Source organism: Schistocerca nitens, chromosome 4 (genome assembly GCF_023898315.1).
Source record: "Schistocerca nitens isolate TAMUIC-IGC-003100 chromosome 4, iqSchNite1.1, whole genome shotgun sequence".
Classification (NCBI taxonomy): domain Eukaryota; kingdom Metazoa; phylum Arthropoda; class Insecta; order Orthoptera; family Acrididae; genus Schistocerca; species Schistocerca nitens.
In genome coordinates, this window is record NC_064617.1 from 738,315,292 (window position 1) to 738,341,899 (window position 26,608).

Genomic DNA, 26,608 nt, shown 5'->3' on the forward strand with positions numbered 1-26,608 from the left:
ACCTGGAGTCCTTCGACACTTTTTTTAACCTGCCGGGAAAATGGTTTTGTTGCACTGAGTTTGTTTCCATGGGGAGACTCCGCGACGACAACGCATTTTCCTCTTCACGTGGTTGATGGTCTCTCGTAATGAGGAACTGGATTTGCACTCCGGTGATACAATGGGTGGAGACTGTGGCTGCACATCAGTCGACGGACCAGGATATGGAGAAGAAGCAGTAACTGACTGTTGTGTCCTGGGAATCTGACATTTTTTTGTTGTTGTTGTATCTGATGGTGCAAATTCCTCTACGCCAAATGCATTTACCTGCAACAGGGAAAACATCCGTCTTCCTAACCCCAGATAGATCATTTTGCATTCTTGCTGTTCTAGTATATGCAAATCTGAACAACTGAGCTGTTTGGTACTGTGGTGCCACTCTTCCCGGATGGCTGTTAAGTAGTGTCTTAGGAATTCCTGACCATATTAGGCGCTTAATGTTCCCGTCGCAAATTAAAATATTCCTTTTTAGTAAGGGATAATTAATCGACATTTAGTGACAAAAAAATTAAAAATCGGCGCTGCTTAATTGTTAAATTATATATGTAATTATTAAATTGTAGTTATTAAAACGTGTGCACACAAGTAGCCTACCATGAAAAGCACGTAGCCAAATTCTTACGTCGCACTATAAGTTACACGTAACAAAGTTATGGGGTAAAACCAGGTAGTTCCGGTTTTACCCCATTGTTTCTATCCTGTGTTACCCCAGTTGTATCCTACCAATAAAATTCCTGCTGTATAAGAAAGAAAGTGAAGAATCGTTTAACATGGCATGTGTCTGCAAAGACTGTTAAAAGTATTATTTGGCTCTAAGCACTATGGGACTGAGGTCATCAGTCCCCTAGACTTAGAACTACTTAAACCTAACTAACCTAAGGACATCACACACATCCATCCGCGAGACAGGATTCGAACGTGCGACCGTAGCAGCAGCGCGGTTCCGTACTGAAGCGCCTAGGACCGCTCGGCCACAGCGGCCGGTGAAAGTATTATTTATTGTATTACTAGTCTTATGTAATATGATGGTATAATATCACAAAGTAACGTATACAACCAAACAAATCCAGCAAATTATTTTGCTCAACCACAACGCGTCTGACACTACCAAACCTCAAGGCGGTGTTGAAGTTGCCAGGTGTAGCCATGGCCCAACGACTCTTAAAGAGAAATATGATGGTTCCCCAACTTCATCTAATATCGTGTTCCTTGCTAGACATGAATTTCTTTACACAGCTATGTTGCAATGCACACTTAAGCTTTTCGCAGATGGTTCAAGAACCACTTTCGTTCTACTTCTCGAACGTTCCACTCTCGAATAACACGTGGGTAAAATGAACACTTAAATATTTCTCTGCGAGCTCTAATTTCTCGTGTTTTGTGACGCTGGTCATTTCTCTATAACTGGCTGGGAGACGGCAAAATATTTTCGCATTTGGAGGGGAAAGTTCGTGACTGCAATAGCATGAAAAAACCTAGTCACAATGAACCTTTGTTTTATTGATGGCCGCCTCTACTCGTTTGGCATATCTGCGACGAATGCCGGACATTTGCCACGCCGGACATTTGCCATACTTGCCCCTTCGCCAGGTAGCTTGAGTAGCGATCCCTCAGATAAGGGACGCCCTTCCCCATTCTACCTCTGTCCGCTTTGAAACCGCCGTCTCCACATCTTACTGATACAACCAGTACGTAAGGGACCTTCTTCTTCGACATCTTGGCCAAATACAGAGCTTCTTTTCCGAAATCGAAATATTTATAACTTTTGGGAAACGAAAGTAACACCGACGATTATGTCAGTAAGTTCTGCCAAGTATAAATATATATTCCTCTGTTGGTACGGTAGCTTCCTTTCACGCTTACTGATTGCGATGAAACAGTCCATCTGCATGGGAGGAACAAGAAAGGAACGATGTAAAGAGAATGCAAATGTACGCTAATCATTTCTTTTTGAAAAAAAAAAAAAAGGTTCAAATATCTCTGAGCACTATGGGACTTAACATCTCAGGTCATCAGTCCCCTAGAACTTAGAACTACTTAAACCTAACTAATCTAAGGAAATCACACACATCCATGCCCGAGGCAGGATTCGAACCTGCGACCGTAGCGGTCACGCGGTTCCAGACTGAAGCGCCTAGAACCGCTCGGCCACCAGCTGCCGGCTTTCTTTTTGACCACTGCATTTGTGCCTACTTTAATTACTACAACTGTATACCCAAAAGACAATACGGAAAGAATAAATGGGTATGTGAATGTTTGAAAAGAAGAACGACATACTCAAATTAATTTACTCTCTAAAAACATTAGTTAATAAAGTGTAGCGGAGCAATGTTCAAAACATAACTGAAAACACGTTCACTAAATAGAGATAAGAACATCTATGATTGACATGTCATCTAAAGTCGACTTACAATTTTAAAATGTTAGAAGAAAGGAAATGAAGTAATACATAATGCTACGCTTGTAACGTACGATGTTGTTCTACATTGTTTAACTCTGGTATTTACAGGGTCACAGATAAGCATCTTAGGTTCTGGAGGGAAAAGCCTTAACTGTAATTATCTGCACTACAACAGAAACAAGAAGGACAACTTAAGGAAAAGTAATGTAAGCTCACAATCGACTTTGAAGCAGATAGTTCCTGTGACTTAGTATGGGCACGGGTTATATTCGACAACCGGAATAAATTAATAACTGGCTCCCTTTACCGACCCCCTGTCTCAGATGAAACAGTTGCTGAACAGTTCAAAGAAAACTTGAGTCTCATCACAAATAGGTACCCTACTCATACAATTATAGTTGGCAGTTACTTCAATCTACCTTCCGCATGTTGACAGAAATACATTTTCATATATCTTATTGTACATAGAAAACCACTTCCGAAATTATTCTAAATGCTTTTTTAAAATTATTTTTTACAATTAGTTGACGAGGCCATTCAAATTGTAAATGGTTACGAAAACACACTTGACCTCTTAGCCACAAATAATCCTGAGCATCACGACGGATACAGGGATCAGTGAACACGCAGTCGTAGCGAGGCTCAATTCCATAACAAAGAAATTCACCAAAACTAAACGCGAAATATATCTATTTATAAAAGCAGCTAAAAATTCAGGTGACGTCTTTCTAAGAGATAGTCTCCAATACTTCCAAACTATGTAAATGAAGACCATATGTGGCTTAAGCTCAAAGAAATGGTATCAACAGCACTCGAGGTATTCGGTACACAAAACACGACAGAAAGCTGTTGCAGGAGCACCGCAAAAGGCACGAACGCAAAATCTCCAAGATTGGTGAAGTTTTACTGAGGCTCGAAATTTAGTGCGGATTTCAGTGCGAGATGCATTTAATAGTTTCCACAACGAAACTCGCTCTAGAAATTTGGAGGAAAATCCTAAGAGATACTGGTCCCATGTTAAGTAAACCAGCGGAAAGGCTCAGTAAGTACCTTCAAGGCGCGACAGCGACGGTAATGTTACTGATGACAGTGCCACTAAAGTGGAGTTAGTAAATGCATTTTCCGAAATTCCTTCACCAAGGAAGACGAAGTAAATATTCCAGAATTCGAAATGAGAACAGCTGCAAACATAATTTAGAAGTAGATATCCCTGGTGTTGCAAAACCAACTGAAATTACACTGTCAGTGATAGACGAAATGATGAAATATCTTTTCAAAAAGTCTCTAATGTATAAGAAAAGTAGGTCTAATACATTTGATTCTGATGTTCTTAAGTAACAACTAATTTTCAGTAGTAAGCTCCTTGCTTTTACTGACCTGTTTAAAGATAATCAACAATTTAGTAAGAAATTTTAGTTTTTAAAGGACTATATCTAAATGTTATCTGAGTGAAGAACAGCATGGGTTTAGGAAAAGAAGGAGCACGATCGACCTGATATTTTCTATCCGTCAACTGATGGAAAAAAGTTGGGAGTATAACAAAAGGGTGATAATGGTTTTTATAGACATAGAAAAGGCATGTGATTCAGTTGACAGGGAAAGACTCTGGGAAGAACTGAAGAAGATAGATATAGAAGATGGATACATTAATGTTATAAAGACAATGTACAGAGGCCACAATTGTAGAATTAGAACACCATTGGGGAACTCTGAAAACTTCGAAATAAGACAAGGACTTAAGCAAGGAAGTATTCTATCTCCTGCGCTTTTTAATGTTGTGATGGAGGGAATGAATAGGGCAGTTAAAGATATAGTAAAAGAAAAAGACAAAAAGATGATTTTTGCAGATGATATGGTAATATGGGGTGATAAAGAGGTAGAAGTACAGTTACAGCTTGATGCGTGGAAGGAAATAATGAAAAGGTATGGATTACAAGTAAATAAAGATAAGAGTGAAGTAATGGTATTTGGAAGAGAGAAAGGAATCAACGGAAATATTACCTTGAATGGAGAACCCCTCAAAGTGGTAGAAAGTTTCACTTATTTAGGGAGTGAAATATCTAGGGATGGAAGAATAACTAACGAAATTAATAGGAGGTTACAGAAGAGAGGCAATTTCTACCAAACAATAAAACATCTGATTTGGAATAATGAAGTTTCAGAAAGAGCAAAACTCCTCATGTATAAGAATTATTACATCCCTATTGTCACCTATGGTGGAGAAACATGGACAATGACAGAAAGGGACTGGAGCAGACTGCAAGCAGGGGAAATGAAATTTCTCAGAGCAGTTAAGGGAAAAACAAGAATGGACAGAGCAAGGAATGTAGAAATTAGAAAGGAGCTCAAACAAGAAAGTATGAGAGAAGAAATTGAAAGAAAGAGATTAAGATGGTATGGGCATGTTAAGAGGATGCATGGGCAGATACTCCCCAAAATTATGGAAGAACTAAAGATGGATGGGAAAAGACCTCGAGGGCGCCCAAGAACACGGTGGAAAATGGGAGTGAGAATATCTGTTGAAAGGAGAGGTGTGACCTGGCAGCAAGTGGAGGAAGAAAAGTGGTGGGAGGACCGAGCCAAATGGAGAGGACTCGTCAGCACCCAGACCCGGCAGTAGCTGGAGCGGGATTCGGATATAGATAGAAAGATATCTAAATGTACTTAAGTAGATTAACTTCTACTATAAATGTTTGCAGCTAAACTTAAACAAAAAATATTTGAGGTGCCAAAACTGTCAACCTTAGGATCAGATCAGTTTTGGGATGTCAATTTTAGGTGCAATTCAAAGGTTCAGCTCTCATTTTCTTTTACAAAAGCGTATACTATCAGTTTAACAAACCATGACATTTTAGGCGATAGTTGCGATTCTGAAGCTTCAGAAAATTATTTTAGAACTCACAATTATTTAACAGTATGGCCATAATATTGGAAGGTAGAAAAAAGTTATCTTAACGTGACAACAATAAGGATACTTTTGTGTGGCTTAAAACACTTTTTAATTTTTACGTTAAGGGCTGATTCACATCACACTTTGCACAGGCTTTGGACCGTCAAAATGATAAATGACCATTTACCATTCTTGCGTGTGTAAAATCAGCCTAAACACGCTGAACTAATGTACACTCTATTTACAATTACAACTTAATAATAGCTCCGATAATGCTGCTTCAATGTTTTGATAATTTTATCTCAGTAATCTGCGAGGACTAAGTGGTCTTCACAATTTTAATACATTATTTTTAACATATTTTTGTCCAGTTTCTGAATATGGGCAATGGCTTTCAAGCAAGGCCCAATGTTGCTAGTCTCTTCATAATTCTTTACGATTCTCTCTATCCTGTCGTCCAGCTTCCTCTTCTTACCTTCAAGATTCATTCCCAATTTCATGTACATGCAGTTTGTGAACTCTGCTTCCTTTTTCAAGCACTCCACCAAATAGGTGATTCTAGGGTGAGGGTTCCCAGTAATACTATTTATTTCGTTGTGCCACCTTTCAACAGCATTCGTCGTTCGGTGCCTTTTTCCGTAACAGTCCCACATTTCTATTGCGATATCCTCATTCTCTAGCCAGTTATCCACAAAGTAGTCAAAAAATTGAGAGAACCTTCCGTTATCAGGATCTTCTGCATGAATCTCAATCCATACATTGCTTACGTCCACCGGTTTTACAACTGCCAGCGCTGCACACATGCTGACGTGAAGTCTTAAATCCTTGTTCTAGCGGTACTCCTCAGTTAGACCGAGAACTCGAATTCTTCTCCATAAACTCTTCTTAATATGGAAATAGAATCCATTTATTTCAGTTGTGGGAAAAACTTGACGAATGGCCGATATCGCAGCTGCCTCACAGTCCACCTTTACTTGTTTAGGACACCACTCAGAGACTGCCTTTTTTATCAAACGAAACAGACGAACATATTGTCCTTCATCTTATTAGGGAGCAGTGCAAATACAGTAGGAAGAATGTTTGTTTCTTTAACCGGCCTCCTAAGTCTACGTGTATGGTGTAGATCTGTGCAAACTGCTTGCTGCATCTCTTAAATGTTCCATCCATAAAAAAATGGGAACATGTTTTTTGTGGTGTCACCGCTAGACACCACACTTGCTAGGTGGTAGCTTTAAATCGGCCGCGGTCCATTAGTACATGTCGGACCCGCGTGTCGCCACTGTGTGATCGTAGACCGAGCGCCACCACACGGCAGGTCTAGAGAGACGTACTAGCACTCGCCCCAGTTGTACGACGACGTTGCTAGCGACTACACTGACGAAGCCTTTCTCTCATTTGCCGAGAGACAGTTAGAATAGCCTTCAGCTAAGTTAATGGCTACGACCTAGCAAGGCGCCATTAACCATTTGTAACGTTGCATGTATCTCAAGATAGTCTCACTTGTATCACCAAGAATGCTGTATACCAAAGGACGATATAAAAGTTAAGTGTTCTAGTAGCTACGTTCTTTTCTTTATCACATTCATTACGAATCCTGTTCCAGACTTCGCGCCAGACGGCGTGTGTGTACGTGTGCCCTCTCGGCTACCCGTCTCTGTGGACTGGCTGCCTTAACAGTCCACTACATTTTTAACCTTTCTTTTCCTTTGCTTCCACTAAAAATCATTATTCACACCTCTAATCTATCGTCTTCCAGAAGAAAACTATTGCCATCTACCATTTTTAATAGATCTTCATGAAGATCAATTTCATAAGAGTTCTTAGGCTCTTGTTGGTTTCCCAACTCTTGACTCCATCGACGACGCATGGTTCTCTTCGTAGATTCTGAATTAGGCATCACTGTAACAAAGTCACAAACTTTATTATGTAGTTTTCCCATTTCATCCGCGTATATCTCCGATAACCGTGTAGTTTCTTCTCGGGACCTTCTCTTCGCCCTTTCCACTTGCTTTCTCACTTTCAGAGCCACATCGTCAGGTGGCCCACAGAGATGTTCTAATACGTTCAACACTTCTCCGTTCCTCGAAAGCAGCTTTCCCTTGCAATGATCCGCTTTTCGGCGTAAGCACATCCATGTAACAACACCTTCTTTAGATTCCCTCTGTTTAAGATAATCGTAACCTTTGTAATGAGCAGGAGGCCTGCCCTTGTTCGTTGTAATAACTTCCATATTGATGGTCACGTTAGGAGCTTCGAAAGCAAACTGGGCGGGCGGGTGTGGAGGAGGAGGAAGGGGGGGGGGTGGGGGAGACAAGGGACCCGACCCTTCGGAGCAGGTAAAACCGTGGCAAATGTCCGGCGTGCCAACTGTCCGGACACCATCCGCGACACTCTCTCCCCCATTTCACAACGGTACTAAACTTGCTGCTGTTTATTGAACTTTTTCGATCCAATTTGGTAAGGATCTCACATTGTGCAACAATGCATCAAGAGGACGGCAGTCCCTCTGGTAGATTTATTTCATCTTCTAAGTGTTTTGCCAATAAAGCGCAGTCTTTGGCTCACCACACTCAGAAAGCTTTTCTGTGTAATGGTTCCAGTTTTGCAATTATAATTTCAAAACCAGTAGAATTTTCCAGAGGGCGTAGATTAATAATCGCTTTTATTTGGTTTCAGGAAAATAAAAGAGGGTTTTATACGTGGTAGAGACCTGGGGCGTGGGAGGAGGACTTCAAACTGAATATATCGTGGTAAGAGAGAGATTTAAAAAGCAGATTTTAAATTGTAGGAGACGTCCTAGAACAGGCGTAGACTCCAACAATAATTTATTGATTGTGAACTGTAGAGTACAACTGACGAAACTGAAAAGATGGTAGGAGATGTGATCTTGATAACTGAAGGAACCAGAGACTGCTGAGAGTTTCAGAGGAAGCGTTAGGCAACATTGGGCTGAAACAGCAGAAAGATGTACAATAGGAAATGAATAATGCTCGTATGGACGCATATAGATGGACATTTTCGCCTCGCTCCATATGCGAGTGAAACATGAAAGGTTACGACCAGCAGTAATACAGGGTATCCTCCGCTATGCAAGGTATGGCGACTTGCGGAGTGTGTAGGTAGATGTAGATATAGAAACTGCTGGAAACCAAACGAGTAACGCATCCTTTACGTATTTTTTCTCCCTCGAAGTAGCCCGATTTCTTCAGACCTCGACATATCGTCTTGGCTTTGTAACCACTTCTTCGAAATGTGACTCATTCCCAACGAAAAGTGGCGGCCGAAGTGGCCGTGCGGCTCTAGGTGCTGCAGTCTGGAACCGCGAGACCGCTACGGTCGCAGGTTCGAATCCTGCCTCGAACATGGATGTGTGTGATGTCCTTAGGTTAGTTAGGTTTAACTAGTTCTAGGTTCTAGGGGACTAATGATCTCAGAAGTTGAGTCCCATAGTGCTCAGAGCCATTTGAAGCGCAACGAAAAGTTGTGTATAGACATACGATTACGATTTACAGAGGAAATGTGTCAGTGTGTTATGCACGGTTCGTCATTTGCATCAATAAGTCATCGACCTTCATTACGAATTAGTGCATTATTTAAATGACTGAATGAATTAATTTATAATTAGTTCTAACTCGATTGCGATAAACAAAGTTCTCTTGCGTTGTCGACCTACGCCTTCACACCGCCGTTCCCCCGCTGTAGCCGAGAACTCCGGCACTGTAGATTAGCATGTCTGGTCAGAGGTTTAGGTGCCCTCTGTAAGAAAAAAACCAAGTGAACGGATCAACGATGAAGTGGAATGGACGTCAGCAGACGTCTGCCCCGAACAAATGCATCGAGCCATAACGAACAAAATGAGACTTAAAAAAGGAAAAGGCCACTAAAGATTGGCAGTGAGGTGCCCTGGTGATAATCGAGATTTACTAGTGTTTTGTCGGTAAGGGGGGAGGGGGGCGGGGGGAGAGGTCACGGCCTAAAGTTCCTGATCGTCATATTTTGCACCGCTGTCCTGGATTAAATTCCAAATCTCTCCGCAATGTCTCAAGAAGTGAGGACATGTGACAGCGTTGATGGTGATCCATCCGTCGGATGGGGACCTTAACCTCGGCGGTCTCCTTGGTGGAGTAGGCTACGCACTGGCATCGAGTTTCGCCCTCTCCCTTCTCTTGTCGTCACCATACAACACAACACTAGATTGTTCACTCACAAAAGCACACATACAACACAACTCCCACATATTTGCAACGAATGGGGCAAACGCGCGTGGACAGACATTTGAACCCACCCCCTAGTATATCTCAGCCAACACTGCTATACAGCATTTACATTTTTTAGTGCATTGATGAATTAGAAGGCGAGAGCTTCAAAACAGAAAACATCAGATCAGTGTTTGAGCAAGAAAACGACAGGAATTTCTTTAGATCCATGGGAATGCAATGTACTGCATTACAAGGATGACAGTGTATCGGTTCTCCAGAGATAACGGTGTAGCTCCTGCACAGAATATGTGTGTTTCAACGCCGTGTTAATGACACAGCGCCACCGTGCTAGCGGGAAAGTTCTGCCGTGTTGGACCAAGTGCGCGCCACCTGAGACAACATTACATAAGCTAGGGCCAAACAGGGCCTGCTTATTTCATTCTGTAATATCAAAATGTGGCACGTCTTTCAGCGTAAAACATATGTATCGGGGACTGTAGAACGAAGCGGTGTGCCACTATCCCACACAGTCCGAAAAAGTGTTTTCTCCTCAGAGTGCACCAATATTTCACCGCGTATTATAACTGATATTATCCACACTGTGCAATGTCTAGAATCACATTGTTGTCTGTTGCCATGTACAGGTTGAAATCGAATGCCATAGACAAACTTTCCGAGGTCGTTCAGCGATATTTTCTGGTATTTTGATGCAAGGGATTCGTGGTCTCCGGTGGCTTGTTACAAAATAATGATGTAATTATGATGTATTCCGTTTTTACTCTAATTACCTTTGTTTCCGCGAAAATACCTTCCTAACAATGCAGATATGTGTAATTCGAATCACCAAAACGCACAACCAACCTGCGGATGCAGGAGTACCGAGATATGGTTGGGATCATAGCGGGATCATTTCAACACAAGGTCGTTGTGCTACTCTTCCATTGCATCCAGTAAACACATATACCAAGCGTATATTGGCTAACTACTCGTTATTAAACCTATCCATTCTATCGTTTATCAACAACAATGCGGAAAAAATAAACCCGAGACGGAACTGAGCAGTACCAAATGCAAGTTTGAGGACGAAGAGTAAAGGGGGCATTAGTGTTGAAGCATGGCAAACACCGTGAGTGGAACAAGTCAGTTTCCAAATAAGTCAGCGCATACCGTCGACATTTACCATGTTTTAGAGATATTTTCGATTCAACACAAATACGAAGATAAACAGAGGCAAGTAATTAAATAAAAAGCAGTTACTGTTTAAGGAGCTACTGGAGACGAAGGGTCTCTTATACCAAAATACTTAGAGAACAGCTCTGTTTTCTCGGTGGAGTTCGTATTCAGCTTGTGCATTCGTCATCCGGTAGAACACAAAAGACAGTGCCATCATTGTAGTCTGGTGACCTGACTTGTCTCAATGATGCGCCACTGGTTACATTAAATATGTAGTTTCAACTCACAGCCATAACAGTCACAGGAAGCCGAACCTCAAATGTTTGCAATTAAAAAAGCCTCATACACACTGTGCACAAGTTTTCGATTTTTAGTATTCCTTATGTAAGGTAATTTTTCTGACTCGGGAGAGGTTTAACTTACTCAATACTTATAATAAAAATAATAATTATTTAATAACGAAAGTAGGCTACGACTTTTCTACTTCACTTATTTTTTGTTGTAAACGGGTTTTGTCTCAAAAATCCATTGCACAGTCACCAACTCTTATCTTCAAATGTGTCACCGTACTGGCGACCAACATAGAACTTCAATCGGAACGCAAGTCAGAAAACTCACAGTGTATCACAGAACTGCTAAAACACCTATCCCCGTTTACCATCTGAATACTGTCAGAGGTACGTGACAGGCCCACTTGCACGGTATAATACGTTTGGGTATTTCATCACGAAACAAAATACATTGCCGATTCTAAAAGCGTTTAATATGAAGTATTTGTTATAGAATTTTTAGAGAATCACTAACCACTATACTGAATTTACCCCTTAATAAAATTTGTTGTAAATAGTATCTATTTCAAACCAAAATCTATATGTTTGAAATCAATACAGTGAATAAGAGTAATCTACATAGAAACTTAAAATCACTTACTTTAATCCAGAAAACGTAATGTACTGTGCAAAATGTCATCAATACGAGTTACATTACATTGTCAAACAGACTGAGAACTAGAGTGAATCACCGTTGCCGTCTGACTTGCCTCCCTGGTTGCGGCTATTTTAAAGTCCCACTTCCGTTCTGGCTCGCTTACATGACTTACTGATTTACATAGAAATAAAGTCGTGAAAGTGTTAAATTTTATTTTCGCTTACTTCTTTCTCTCTGCGTTCCTTCACGCCTTCAATTGTTTGTTATATGAAAGAAAAAATGTAACTGCCAAGTAACAGCAAAATTTTTCAGATAATGTTTAGTGTCCTAGGTATTTGTGTTCTTGTCTGAAAAAGCAACTGACAAAGACAGTTTATGCTCAGATTAAACACGATAGAGAAACGTACCTGTGACCTTTGCTTCATTTCAGAGATCACCTTTTACATCAGCTATTGAATACGTTATTTTTCCCGTTTGACGTGTGCCACCAGATTGGACAAGCAAATATAATATCTGTTATTTTGCCCGCTAAATACATATGCACTCTATAAAAGGTGTCCAATATCCAGGAACACACATGTTCATTAAGTGGCAGGTCGATTCTTGAGTATAGTGCAGATTTCCGGGACAGTTAACTGATTGGTTTAACGGAAGAGACAGAGAAGATTCAACGAAGAACGGAACGTTTCGCAACGGGATCGTTAGTCCGGCCTGAGAGCGCTACGCAGATCCCCAAAAAATTTTAGTGACAGTCGGTACAAGAGAGATGTTGTGTGTCACGCGAAGGTTACTGCTGAAATTGCCACAGCATGCGTTCCAAGAAGAATCGCGCAACACGTTACTTCCTTCCACATTTCCATCACACCATAATTCTTGAAAGTTATCAGGAGAAAGAAAACTGGCGTTCTAAGGATCGGAGCGTGGAATGTCAGATCACTTAATCGGGCAGGTAGGTTAGAAAATTTGAAAAGGGAAATGGATAGGTTAAAGTTGGATATAGTGGGAATTAGTGAAGTTCGGTGGCAGGAGGAACAAGACTTTTGGTCAGGTGATTACAGGGTTATAAATACAAAATCAAATAGGGGTAATGCAGGAGTAGGTTTAATAATGAATAAAAAAATAGGAGTGCGGGTTAGCTACTACAAACAGCATAGTGAACGCATTATTGTGGTCAAGATAGACACAAAGCCCATGCCTACTACAGTAGTACAAGTTTATATGCCAACTAGCTCTGCAGATGATGAAGAAATAGATGAAATGTATGACGAGATAAAAGAAATTATTCAGGTAGTGAAGGGAGACGAAAATTTAATAGTCATGGGTGACTGGAATTCATCAGTAGGAAAAGGGAGAGAAGGAAACATAGTAGGTGAATATGGACTGGGGGGAAGGAATGAAAGAGGAAGCCGCCTTGTAGAATTTTGCACAGAGCATAGCTTAATCATAGCTAACACTTGGTTCAAGAATCATGAAAGGAGGCTGTATACATGGAAGAAGCCTGGAGATACTGACAGGTTTCAGATAGATTATATAATGGTAAGACAGAGATTTAGGAACCAGGTTTTAAATTGTAAGACATTTCCTGGGGCAGATGTGGATTCTGACCACAATCTATTGGTTATGAACTGCAGATTGAAACTGAAGAAACTGCAAAAAGGTGGGAATTTAAGGAGATGGGACCTGGATAAACTGAAAGAACCAGAGGTTGTAGAGAGTTTCAGGGAGAGCATAAGGGAACAATTGACAGGAATGGGGGAAAGAAATACAGTAGAAGAAGAATGGGTAGCTCTGAGGGATGAAGTGGTGAAGGCAGCAGACGATCAAGTAGGTAAAAAGACGAGGGCTAATAGAAATCCTTGGGTAACAGAAGAAATATTGAATTTAATTGATGAAAGGAGAAAATATAAAAATGCAGTAAATGAAGCAGGCAAAAAGGAATACAAACGTCTCAAAAATGAAATCGACAGGAAGTGCAAAATGGCTAAGCAGGGATGGCTAGAGGACAAATGTAAGGATGTAGAGGCTTGTCTCACTAGGGGTAAGATAGATACTGCCTACAGGAAAATTAAAGAGACCTTTGGAGAGAAGAGAACCACTTGTATGAATATCAAGAGCTCAGATGGCAACCCAGTTCTAAGCAAAGAAGGGAAGGCAGAAAGGTGGAAGGAGTATATAGAGGGTTTATACAAGGGCGATGTACTTCAGGACAATATTATGGAAATGGAAGAGGATGTAGATGAATGAAATAGGAGATAAGATACTGCGTGAAGAGTTTGACAGAGCACTGAAAGACCTGAGTCGAAACAAGGCCCCGGGAGTAGACAACATTCCATTAGAACTACTGACAGCCTCGGGAGAGCCAGTCATGACAAAACTCTACCATCTGGTGAGCAAGATGTATGAGACAGGCGAAATACCCACAGACTTCAAGAAGAATATAATAATTCCAATCCCAAAGAAAGCAGGTGTTGACAGATGTGAAAATTACCGAACTATCAGTTTAATAAGTCACAGCTGCAAAATACTAACACGAATTCTTTACAGACGAATGGAAAAACTAGTAGAAGCCAACCTCGGGGAAGATCAGTTTGGATTCCGTAGAAATGTTGGAACACGTGAGGCAATACTAACCTTACGACTTATCTTAGAAGAAAGATTAAGAAAAGGCAAACCTACGTTTCTAGACTTAGAGAAAGCTTTTGACAACGTTAACTGGAATACTCTCTTTCAAATTCTGAAGGTGGCAGGGGTAAAATACAGGGAGCGAAAGGCTATTTACAATTTGTACAGAAACCAGATAGCAGTTATAAGAGTCGAGGGGCATGAAAGGGAAGCAGTGGTTGGGAAAGGAGTGAGACAGGGTTGTAGCCTCTCCCCGATGTTATTCAATCTATATATTGAGCAAGCAGTAGAGGAAACAAAAGAAAAATTCGGAGTAGGTATTAAAATTCATGGAGAAGAAGTAAAAACATTGAGGTTCGCCGATGACATTGTAATTCTGTCAGAGACAGCAAAGGACTTGGAAGAGCAGTTGAACGGAATGGACAGTGTCTTGAAAGGAGGATATAAGATGAACATCAACAAAAGCAAAACAAGGATAATGGAATGTGGTCGAATTAAGTCGGGTGATGCTGAGGGAATTAGATTAGGAAATGAGACACTTAAAGTAGTAAAGGAGTTTTGCTATTTAGGGAGTAAAATAACCGATGATGGTCGAAGTAGAGAGGATATAAAATGTAGACTGGCAATGGCAAGGAAAGCGTTTCTCAAGAAGAGAAATTTGTTAACATCGAGTATAGATTTAGGTGTCAGGAAGTCGTTTCTGAAAGTGTTTGTATGGAGTGTAGCCATGTATGGAAGTGAGACATGGACAATAACTCGTTTGGACAAGAAGAGAATAGAAGCTTTCGAAATGTTGTGCTACAGAAGAATGCTGAAGATAAGGTGGGTAGATCACGTAACTAATGAGGAGGTATTGAATAGGATTGGGGAGAAGAGAAGTTTGTGGCACAACTTGACTAGAAGAAGGGATCGGTTGGTAGGACATGTTTTGAGGCATCAAGGGATCACAAATTTAGCATTGGAGGGCAGCGTGGAGGGTAAAAATCGTAGAGGGAGACCAAGAGATGAATACACTAAGCAGATTCAGAAGGATGTAGGTTGCAGTAGGTACTGGGAGATGAAGAAGCTTGCACAGGATAGAGTAGCATGGAGAGCTGCATCAAACCAGTCTCAGGACTGAAGACCACAACAACAACAACATATGAAGAATATACTATATACCAAGAATACATTATATATGAAGAATTTACGGAGTTTTACCGACAATCATTCTTCCCACGCACTATTCGCGAGTGGAACAGGGTTGGAGGGATCAGGTAATGGTACCGAAAGTACCCTCTGCCACACACCATTAGGTGGCTTGCGGAGTATGTACTATAGGAACTACCTCATCATCAGAAACGCGTCGTAATATTGCCATAGATGCATTGGAAGTGTTTGTTCTTGTATCGCGCTGCTTGCAATAACTGCGGTATTGCCAATAAAAGTTTTTTGAAAAAAAAGGTGCAGTTTTTTTAAGCTTTTAGTCAGTCTATTGAACTTACTCGCTTGCGGTAAACGGCAGCCCACCCTCTTCAATAGGAAGGGAAGAAGAGAATTAAACAAAATAGAAAGGAAGAAATCATAGATTTTCAGCTGAAAATTGCACGCTTGTATAATCTTAATACTGATTAGAACGATGACAAACTGCAGAATTGGCCTTTCCAGCACGTAGCACTAAAAAGGAAGTGAGAATTAGCAAGAATGGGAATCAAAAATAAGCGAAGATATTAAAAGCAAGTTGGTAGAGAAGAATGAAAAACAAAAAGGAATAGTGTGAAGAGACATCACTAAAGATCAGAAAATGTTTCTCATTTTTAGCTCTTTTATCTCTCTGAATCGATGCTGTTCTCAGTGTCACACTACAAGCCTCTTCACTTCCAAATAACTACTGCAGCCCACATTCTTTTGAACCTGCTTGCTGTATTCATCTCGTTTAAGGGTTACCAACTTCACATTATTCCACAGTTATCTGTAGCATTGAGTTCCAACAATCATTGTGCTGCACCTTGCGAGTTGACGAGTTAGCATGCAATGTATTCAAGTAAGTGTATTTACCTATAAAACTCTAATCTGTAATGTAGTTTCCCATGGTTTCACTACCACCCCTTTTCTTTCTTTTTAAACAGATTATCTGTCAGATGATGGCGCGATTGTAATCGGATATGGTAAAGATCCTACGTACACTGAAGCGCCAAAGAAATTGGTACACTTGCCTAATATCATGTAGGACGCACGCAAGGACAGGGAAGTGCCGCAACACGACGCGGCGTGAACTCGACTAATGTCTGAAGTAATGCTGGAGGGAACACCACGAATCTTGCAGGACTGTTCATAAATCCGTAAGAGTACAGGAGTTGAGAGCTCTTCTGAACAGCACGTTGCAAGGCATCTCAAATATGCTCAATAATGTTCATGTCTGGGGATAGTGGCCAACGTAAGTGTTTAAACTCAGATGAGTGTTCCTGGAGCCACTCTGTATCAGTTCTGGACGTGTGGGGTGTCGCATCGTCGTGCTGGAATTGCTCAAGTCCGTCGGAATGCCAAAGGTTGTCTCCATACACGTACTCGTCCATCCGCTCGATACAATTTGAAACGCGACTCGTCCGACCAGGCAACAAGTTTTCAGTCATCAACAGTCCCATGACAGTGCGACGGCCCCTGGCAAGGCGCAGAGCCTTGCGTCGTGCAGTTAAAAAGCGTACACGATTGGGCCTTCGGCTCCGAAAGCCCATATCGATGATGTTTCTTCGAATGGTTCGCACGCCGACACGTGTTGATGGACCAGCATTGAAATCTGCCGCAGTTTGTGGAAGGGCTGCACTTCTGTCACGTTGAATGATTCTCTTCAGTCGTTGTTGGTACCGTCCTTGCAGGATCTTTTTCCGGCCGCAGCGATGTCGGAGATTTGATGTTTTACTGGATTCCTAATATTCACGGTACACTCGTGAAATGGTCGTACTGGGAAATCCCCACTTCAACGCTACATCGAAGATGTTGTGTCCCATTGCTTGTGTGTCACCTATAACACCACGTTCAAAGCCACTTAAATCTTGATAACCTCTATTATAGCAGCAGTAACCTATCTAAGAACTGCGCCAGACAATTGTTGTCTTATATAGGCGTTGCTTACCGCAGCGCCGTATTCTGCCTGTTTACATATTTCTGTATTTGAATGCACATGCCTATACCAGTATCTTTGGTGTTTCATTGTATAATAAAAGAAGAAAAAAAAATTATTTGAAATTAAGCTTTTAGAACACAACATTGTATGGAAGCTCTAACAACCCTACCACAATAAAGGTCAAAAATTAATTACGATTGTAGTGTTGCTAACGCTGCTAAATATTGCATTTCGGGCAACAACAAAGTTATATTATGTGGCAGGTGTCATTAGAGCACAGTTAATAAAGTCATTTCATGAATTAAGGGATAAACTAGGCACTCATCTTTTCGTGTTTCCCACGCTGGTCTCGTTGTGCACTCATGGCTCAATCGTCGAAAATCTAGGTGGTGATGATTCCAAGCTCGGATGCAAAGAGGCCTAGGTGTTACTCTGCGATATTCAAAAGTTTTATAGATGTGTTTCATAAACCATTCTTGAAGATTAAACTTTTGCAAGTTAGCACAATGGTGATGTAAAAAAGTAATAGCACTCCGAATTTAAGTTACACTTCTTTTTTATTACTTTTGTTGCACCATCACTTCACAATATAAAACATACTTGAAAATATCTTCCTCACTGTTAAAGTTCACATTTCATAAACTGACTACAATTTGCGTCTTTTCAACGTGACGACCAAGACTCTCCAATAACCGCTTACGCGCCCAAATATCAGAGTTACAAGTACGACAAAGATCATAGTGACAAAAAAAAAAAAAAAAAAACATAAGAATAACATCATTGCAATATAAAAATATCGATGTATCAAAGTACCTCTACATTAATGAAATCAAATCCGAATGTTGTCACAGAAATATGTTAACTATTTTACAGAAACACAGTAGAATATTGCTGGTATCGAGACGTTGAGGTGAGATGCCGTAATGGTTACGTAATTCAAGTACCATTCCAAAGCAGAACATAGATGGAAGGAATTCCAGAAAGAAATGTCTGTAGAAGTTTGAAATAAGGTACTACAAAACACCCGAATTAAATTACTATGTAGAGAAATAAACAGAGAGAAACTATGATGTTTCAGTCACATGGTAACAGTATTTTTTGAGCGATGAAGTAGGAGCGTTGGACGAATAACAACAGTAAAAAGCTACGAAGAGAAAAATACCAGCAAATTATTTAAAAGTAAAGGAAACGTGAGTGTAGAGTTGACATCCGTGTTGCGCACACGGTGAGCAACTGCGTAGCTGGCGCACGTTGAGGGCGTGATGACCAAGCTGGCAGCTGGAAGCTGAGATCTGGCTGGTGGCGTAGCAGCCCCGCCTCCCGCCTGCGTAGCAACGGGACACCGCCGTGGCACACGCTCTGCTTGTCTGCAGGATTACACGACGCCTCTCTCACTCTTATCTGCGTGCGTATCACCCTAACTCCGTTCGGGGCTCACACTGCATTTGTTGCAACAATAAGACAATGGACTCGTACTCAGGTCTGAAAACGCCGTTCAGCCACTCTGATTTAGATGGTTTGCGGTTCTCGTGAGTCTATACAAATGCCAGTATGGTTCCTTGAGCAAAGATAGACTTGATTCCAAGCTCCACCAACAGCGCACCGCGTCTAAATAGCTACAAGTGCTCAAAAATGCCTTCATTTTCCGATATTATTGACAATGAATAGTAAAGGTAAAAGCCGGCCGCGGTGGTCTCGCGGTTCTAGGCGCTCAGTCCGGAACCGCGTCTGCTACGGTCGCAGGTTCGAGTCCTGCCTCGGGCATGGATGTGTGTGATGTCCTTAGGTTAGTTAGGTTTAAGTAGTTCTAAGTTCTAGGGGACTGATGACCACAGATGTTAAGTCCCATAGTGCTCAGAGCCATTTTTTTAGTAAAGGTAAAACCGACTCTGGCGCATTTTACATTGTTTTGGCTCACTTTATATACATTTGTGACTAAGCCACGGCGACAATAATGGCATAACTCACAAGCCTCACTACCTTTCCTCCCGCTCCACTACCCATTCCCTTCCTTGTTACTCTCCGTCTCCTCCTGAACCCTCGCCGTACTCCCTTCGCCCCTGTAACCATCTTGGCTATGACCAAAAGACTCCAATTGACCTTAATTATTTGTGCCATATTTGTCCAAACAATTACTTGAAGGGTGTAGCTTTCAGTATTTTTTGCTGTGCTCTGAAATACCTAATGCTCCGAAATTTGTACTATGATTAAAAGTATTTTTGCGACAAATTATGTAAAGCGCGCTGCTTGCAGTGTTATTCGCTGTGCTCCAAAATATCCAAATCCTCCCAATCTTTGGTGTGCCGTATTTATCCAAAACATTGTGTGAAAGGTGTAACTTGCACTATTTCAAAGTCCTTTACATGGTGCTCAAAAGTATCTGAACGCCCTTATTTTTTGTGACATATTCAAAAGTATTTACTCAAAAATTACAAAAGTAGCACTTGCATACATCCAGTGTTCAGGTTCCTTCCCGTGGACACAACAAAGCCTCAAATTAATTATTTTCTATACCTAAATTTTCTATGATGCTTTTCAACTGCCATAAGCAAGACTGAACTCAATGACTGAACATTTTGCTTGTTCTGACAAATCTTATCTTGATGAGACATCTGACACACGGTGATTAGGCATTGGCAAGAATGAACTCTCTGACTGAGCATTTCGCTTGTTCTAAGAAGTCTTATCTCGATCTGACATCCAATCGTCGTAATGTGACACACATGCTGCATTGCGGAACATGCTCATCTAATAGCATAAAATGCAACTGTCGATTGGAGTAAACAATGTTATTCCGACATCAATAACTGTTCTCTAATATCAAAATCAGTCAAACATTATAGTGACCACCACCCCAAATTAATTGTTCTCCCCGTATATGTTTTCTCCGTATCAAAAGGTCTGCAAAAATATGTCAACATCTCTAAAGACTGCAATGTTTACATCAATTATTACCTTACACACACACACACACACACACACACACACAAATCGGGGTCTAAAACGCAATTGATAACTCTAAAGTAAGTATCCCAACGCTACTTTCATACGCAAACACATGTGGATAAACAAATGACATGATAAACAGGCAGGTAAATTCCTTATGGAATTTGAGTAAAAAAACATACTTTCCTTAAATAATTAATAACCCCTGTTTAAAAATGTTTCAAATGGCTCCAAGCACTATGGGAGGCAGGATTTGAACCTGCGACCGTGGCAGCCGCATGATTCCGGAAGCGCCTAGAACCGCTCGGCCACAGCGGCCGGCCAGCCCTGTTTACTTGTGCAATGTAATTCATAAGTTCGTAAATATGTTGTTATTGAAGATGAGTTTTACTTTAAATACTATTCTGTAAAACTCCAAAAATGTGAAATAAAGTCAACTGCTGTTTTGTGCTGCTGTTGCCTGTCGTCACCAATAGATGGTTGCACTTGTAAATGCCCATAATTCGATTGATGTGCCATAGTTTTGTGTGCAACAGAGCCTCAAATTCTTTTCCACATCTATGATGCTTGTCAAGTCTCATAATGTTTATGCAGTGTTTAAAATGTCTACATTATTACTCTGCTATTCACACTAAACTGCCTGGTAGAGGGTTCAATGAACCACCTTCAAGCTGTATCTCTACCGTTCCACTCTCGAATGGCGCGCGGGAAAAACGAGCACTTAAATTTTTCTGTGCGAGCCCTGATTTCTCTTATTTTATCATGATGATCATTTCTCCCTATGTAGTTGGGTGCCAACAGAATGTTTTCACAATCGAAGGAGAAAACTGATGATTGAAATTGAATTAGAAGATCCCATCGCAACGAAAAAGCCTTTGTTTCAATGATTGCCACTCAAATTCACGTATCATGTCTGTGGCACTATCTCCCCTGGTTCGCTATAATACAAAACGAGCCGCCCTTCTTTGTACTTTTTGGATGTCATCCGTCAGTCCCACCTGGTGCGGATCCTACACCGCACAGCAATACTCCAGAGTAGGGCGGGAAACTGGTGTAAGCAGTCTCCTTATTAGACATGTTGCACCTTCTAAGTGTTCTGCAAATGAATCGCAGTCTTTGGTTTGCTCTACCCACAACATTATCTATGAGATCGTTCCAATTTAGGTTATTTATAATTGTAATCCATAAGTATTTAGTTGAATTTACAGCCTTTAGATTTGTGTGACTTACCACGTAATCGAAATTTAGCGGATTTATTTTAGTACTCATGTGAATAACTTCACACTTTTCTCTATTCAGGGTCAACTGCCACTTTTCGCACCATACAGATAGCTTATCTAAATCATTTTGCAATTCGTTTTGGTCATCTGTTGACTTTACAAGACGGTAAATGACAGCATAACCTGCAAACAATCTAAGACGGCTACTAAGATTGTCTCCTATATCATTAATATAGATCAGGAACAACAGAGGACCTATAACTCTTCCCTCGGGAACGCCGAATATTACTTCCACTTTACTCGATGACTTTCCGTCTATTACTACGAACTGTGACCTTTCCAACAGGAAATAACAAATCTGGTCGCACAACTGAAGCGATATTCCATAGGCTCGCCGTTTGGTTAGAAGACGCTTGCGAGGAACGGTGTCGAAATCCTTCTGGAAATCTAAAAATATCGAATCAATTTGACATCCCCTGTCGATAGCACTTATTATTACTTCATGTTTATAAAAAGCTGGTTGTGTTACGCAAGAACGGTGTTTCTTGAATCCGTGCTGACTATGTGTCAATAGTCCGTTTTCTTCGAGGTACTTCATAACGCTCGAATTCAGTATGTTCCATAACCATACTGCAAATCGACGTTAGTGATATGGGCCTGTAATTCAACGGATTACTCCTACTTACCCTTGGAAGTTGTTTCTGATTGGAATTCAGGAATATTTACTTCGTCTTCTTTGGTGAAGGAGTTTCGGAAAACCGTGAATTATAACTCTGCTTTAGTGGCACTGTCATCAGTGACTTCACCGCTGTTATCGTGCAGTAAAGGTATTGATAGCGTCTTGCCACTGGTGTGCGACCAGAACCTCTTTGGGTTTTCTGCCAGATTTGGAGACAGAGTTTCGTTATGGAAATTATTAAAAGCATCTCACATTGAAGTACGTGCTATATTTCGAGCTTGTGTAAAACTTTGCCAGTCTTGGGGATTTTGCGTTCTTTTAAATTTGGCATGCTTTTTTCGTTGCTTCTGCTACAGCGATCTGACCCATTTTGTGTGCCATGGGAGATCAGTACCATCACTTATTAATTTATGTGGTATATTTCTCTCAATTGCTGTCGATACTATCTCTTTGAACTCATTCCACAACTTTTCTACGCTTACATGACCAGATCGGAAGGAGTGAAGACTGTCCCTTAAGACGGCGTTAAGAGCATTTTTATCAGCTTTTTTTAAAATAGATATATTCTACGTTTCTTTTTTTATGGTTGTAGGTGTTACGGCATTCAGCCTAGCAGTAACTGCCTTGTGGTCTCTAATGCCTGTATTCGTCACGATACTCACTATTTGTCCAGGATTATTTGTTGCAAAGAGGTCAAGTATGCTCTCGCAACCATTTATGCTTCGAGTGGTCCCATGAACTAACTGTTCAAAATAATTTTCTGAGAAAGCGATCAGTACAATTTCAGATGACGTTTTATGCCTGCCACCGGCTTCAAACGTATAATTTTTCCAGCATATCGAGGACAGATTGAGGTCACCACCGACTATAACTGTATGAGTGGGGTACCTATTTGAAATGAGACTCAAGTTTTCTTTGAACTGTTCAGCAACTATATCTTGTGAGTCGTGGGGTCGGTAAAACGATACACTTAATAGTTTAGTCCGATTGTCAAGTATAACCTCTACCCATACTATTTCGCAGGAACTATCTACTTCATTTTTAGTACAAGGTAAACTACTTCTGAAAGGAATAAAGACTCCACCACCAACTGTATTTCATCTATCCTTACTGAACACTGTTGGACCCTTTGAAAAAATTTTGGTTGAACATATTTCCGGCTTTAGCCAGGTTTCTATTTGAGCTTCAGTGCTTTCTATTAGGTCTTGGAGCTCTGGTTCTTTCCCAACACAGCTACGACAATTTAAAACTACAATACCGATCGTTTCTACAATAAACGTACTGTGTTGTACGTGTTCCATTTTAGACGGACGCCCTTTCTGTGGTTCCCTGAGGCACTCTAACCTAAAAAACCGCCCAGTATCTTCCACCCAGCCCCCAGTACCTCTGTAGCCGTTTCCTGTGTGTAGTGGACTCCTGACCTATGAAGCAGAATCCGGAAACCTACCATCCGAAGGTGCAAGTCAAGGAATCTGCACCCTACACTGTCACAAAACCGCTTGAGCCTCTAATTCAGACCCTACACTCGGCTCTGTACCAAAGGACCACAGTCGGTTCTATTGACGATGCTGCAGGTGGTGAGCTACGCCATAATCTCGCAAGCAAGAGTGGCAGTCTTAACCATTTCCTTTACCTGCCCGAAACCAATCACCTCTGATCCAAAGCGACACACGTCATTGGTACCGACATTAGCCACCACCTACAGTTAACTGCACCCTGTACTCTTCATGGCATCCGGAAGCAGCCTTTCCACATCCGGAATGACTCCCCCCCGGTATGCACATGGAGTGCACACTGGTTTCCTTCCACTCCTTGGCAGCCATGTTCCTAAGGGGCCCCATTATGCACCTAACGTTGGAGCTCCCAACTATTAGCAAACCCACCCTCGGTGAATGCCCAGATCTTGCGGGCCGAGAAGCTTCCTCTGGAACAGGATAGATGACTGCATCTGGCTCAGAGACATCATCAGCCACAGATAACGCCCGAAACCTGTTCGTCAAACGAACCAGGGAGGCCCTACGATTGGCCCCTCGCCAAGTTTTTCGCTCATTTTTTGGAATGATCTCCCACTCGACCACAGGTCAGGGGTCAACCTCAGTGCAGGCATTACCCGGGGCGGCCACAGCAGTGGACCGATCGGGGGACGTTCTCGACGTCCCTCGCATCCCCACGTCCGACCCCCCACAGTGACGCCCCTTGGCAACAGCTTCACGCTGTGTGACGGAAATTAGCGCAGCCTGGAGCTGTGAGCGAAGGGTCGCCAACATAGCTCACATCTGTACACAGCAATCACGGTTCCTATCGATTAGTGCAGTCGCTCCTGTTTGAAGCTCGTAAAAATATGTAAGAAACGAACGACTTACTAGCAGCAGGAATTCGGAGTGCTCTCTCACTAACGGTCTATACGACACTGAGGGACACTAACCAAAACAAACAAAAGCCTACACGATACGAGGGTCGATAACAACGGTGGTACTGTACGCTACGCTGTTATTAAAATAAAAGATTGTGCCTAGTAAGCACTCGAACACGCAAGAAATTACAAAAATAATCTAGTAACTACACAGGTATCTGTAAATAAGCCGCTCCTGGTGGAAGCTCGTAAAATATATATAACAAACGAACGGTGTACTCGCCTTATTAGCAGCAGGAACACGACGGTCTATCCGACACTGAGCTATACTAAGCAAAACAAACAAAAGCTTGAACGATACGAGGGTCGACATAATGGTCGATTGGAACGGCTGTACTGTACGCTACCCTGTTATTAAAATAAAAGGTTGTGCCTATTAAGCACTCGAACATGCAAGAAACTACAGAAATAATCTAGTAACTACACAGGTATCCGTAAATAAGTCGCTCCTGTTGGGAGCTCGTAAAAATATATAACAAATGAACGGTGTACTTGCCTTATAAGCAGCAGGAACACGAGGTGCTGTGTCTCTGACGGTCTGTCCGACACTCAGACACACACACACATACACACACATACACACACACACGTACACAAACACAAGTCACTTGGCAAGCATCATAGAACAATTTAGATTTTATTTGAAGGTGTATTATAACTAACACCGTTAGCAGACTTAATTAATTACATTCTTCCAGTAATTCAGAATGCCTATTTGTTTGTGTATATTTCAGCCAACATGTATTTTATGTAGCTATATGTCTGGTCAGGATAGATTTTCGGTATCATTAAGGCCAACTTTTAAAGTCGACAGCCTGTTTAAAACGATTTTTTAACCACAGATGTTTAGGTATAAATGTAGCTTTGAGGCACTTAACTTGATGGTCCATAACGATGCTTTAGCCACTATTTTGATAGATATGCACATGTGTGCGTGTGTATGTGTGTGTGTGTGTGTGTGTGTGTGTGTGTGTGTGTGGAAAATAGTATTGTGATACTTGATGTAATTTGTATTGCTGATTATTTTGCACGCGTTTTAAATGTTGCATTAACAGTGTGATATTTGACAAGCACTACAGATGTGGAAAATAATTAATTTAAGGCTCTATTGTGTCTGAAACTATGGTAAATTAATCGAATTATCAACATTTACTTGTACAGCTGTCTGTTAGTGACAATAAGCAACAGAAACATAAAGCAGCAGTTGATTTTATTTCGAGTTCCTGAAGTTTTTTGGAATAGTATTTATAGCAAAACTGATCTCCAGCAACGATGTGTTACTAATTTGTTAATTATTCCTTAAGTTGTAAGATAGCAAGAACTATGCCCCTTACATGAAGTCATTAAACATCACTTAATTCACGTTAAGCGAACAGTAGGGCTGAACAAAATGACTGACAAGGCACAATGCATCTTGTAGAGGGTATAGTATGGATGTATTGGAATAATTAATGTTGGGTGATGGTTTTAAAGTAATTCACACGACATGAAAACTTTGTGGAAACGAGTCGATTTACTGGACGCTAGTTTACCCCAGGGAAGCATTTAGAGTTGACCGTGGCCGGCTGGGGAACGGCGAAGGGAAGCGACAATAGGCAGCTTATGGCGGCTCAAGCTCTGAGAAAGCGGTAACATGGTGCGGCCTCCAGCTGACTTAAGATGAGTGACAGTGAGTGGGTGGTTGACCCCGACTCCATGCTGGTGTACCGGGAAACAGACGGAGAACTTGTATGCCTGTTGATAAATGTCCGTTGTCCTGTCTTCTGTGAAACATGCGAGAAAGCCGCGCAAAGCTATGGTGGAGCAGTCAACAGAGGTCAAAATATGTGTGTTCGTGGCTATAGCAACTTCACGATGAATTCACGGTCCGCAGAGTCTGAAGCAAATCAGGTGAAGAGCAACAGAATGAAATACGCCGGCTTCCGATGGGAACATAGGACCAAGGAATTTGAAGTACTCTCCTGGGAGTCAGAATTCCTGAAAACTTGGTGTTGTG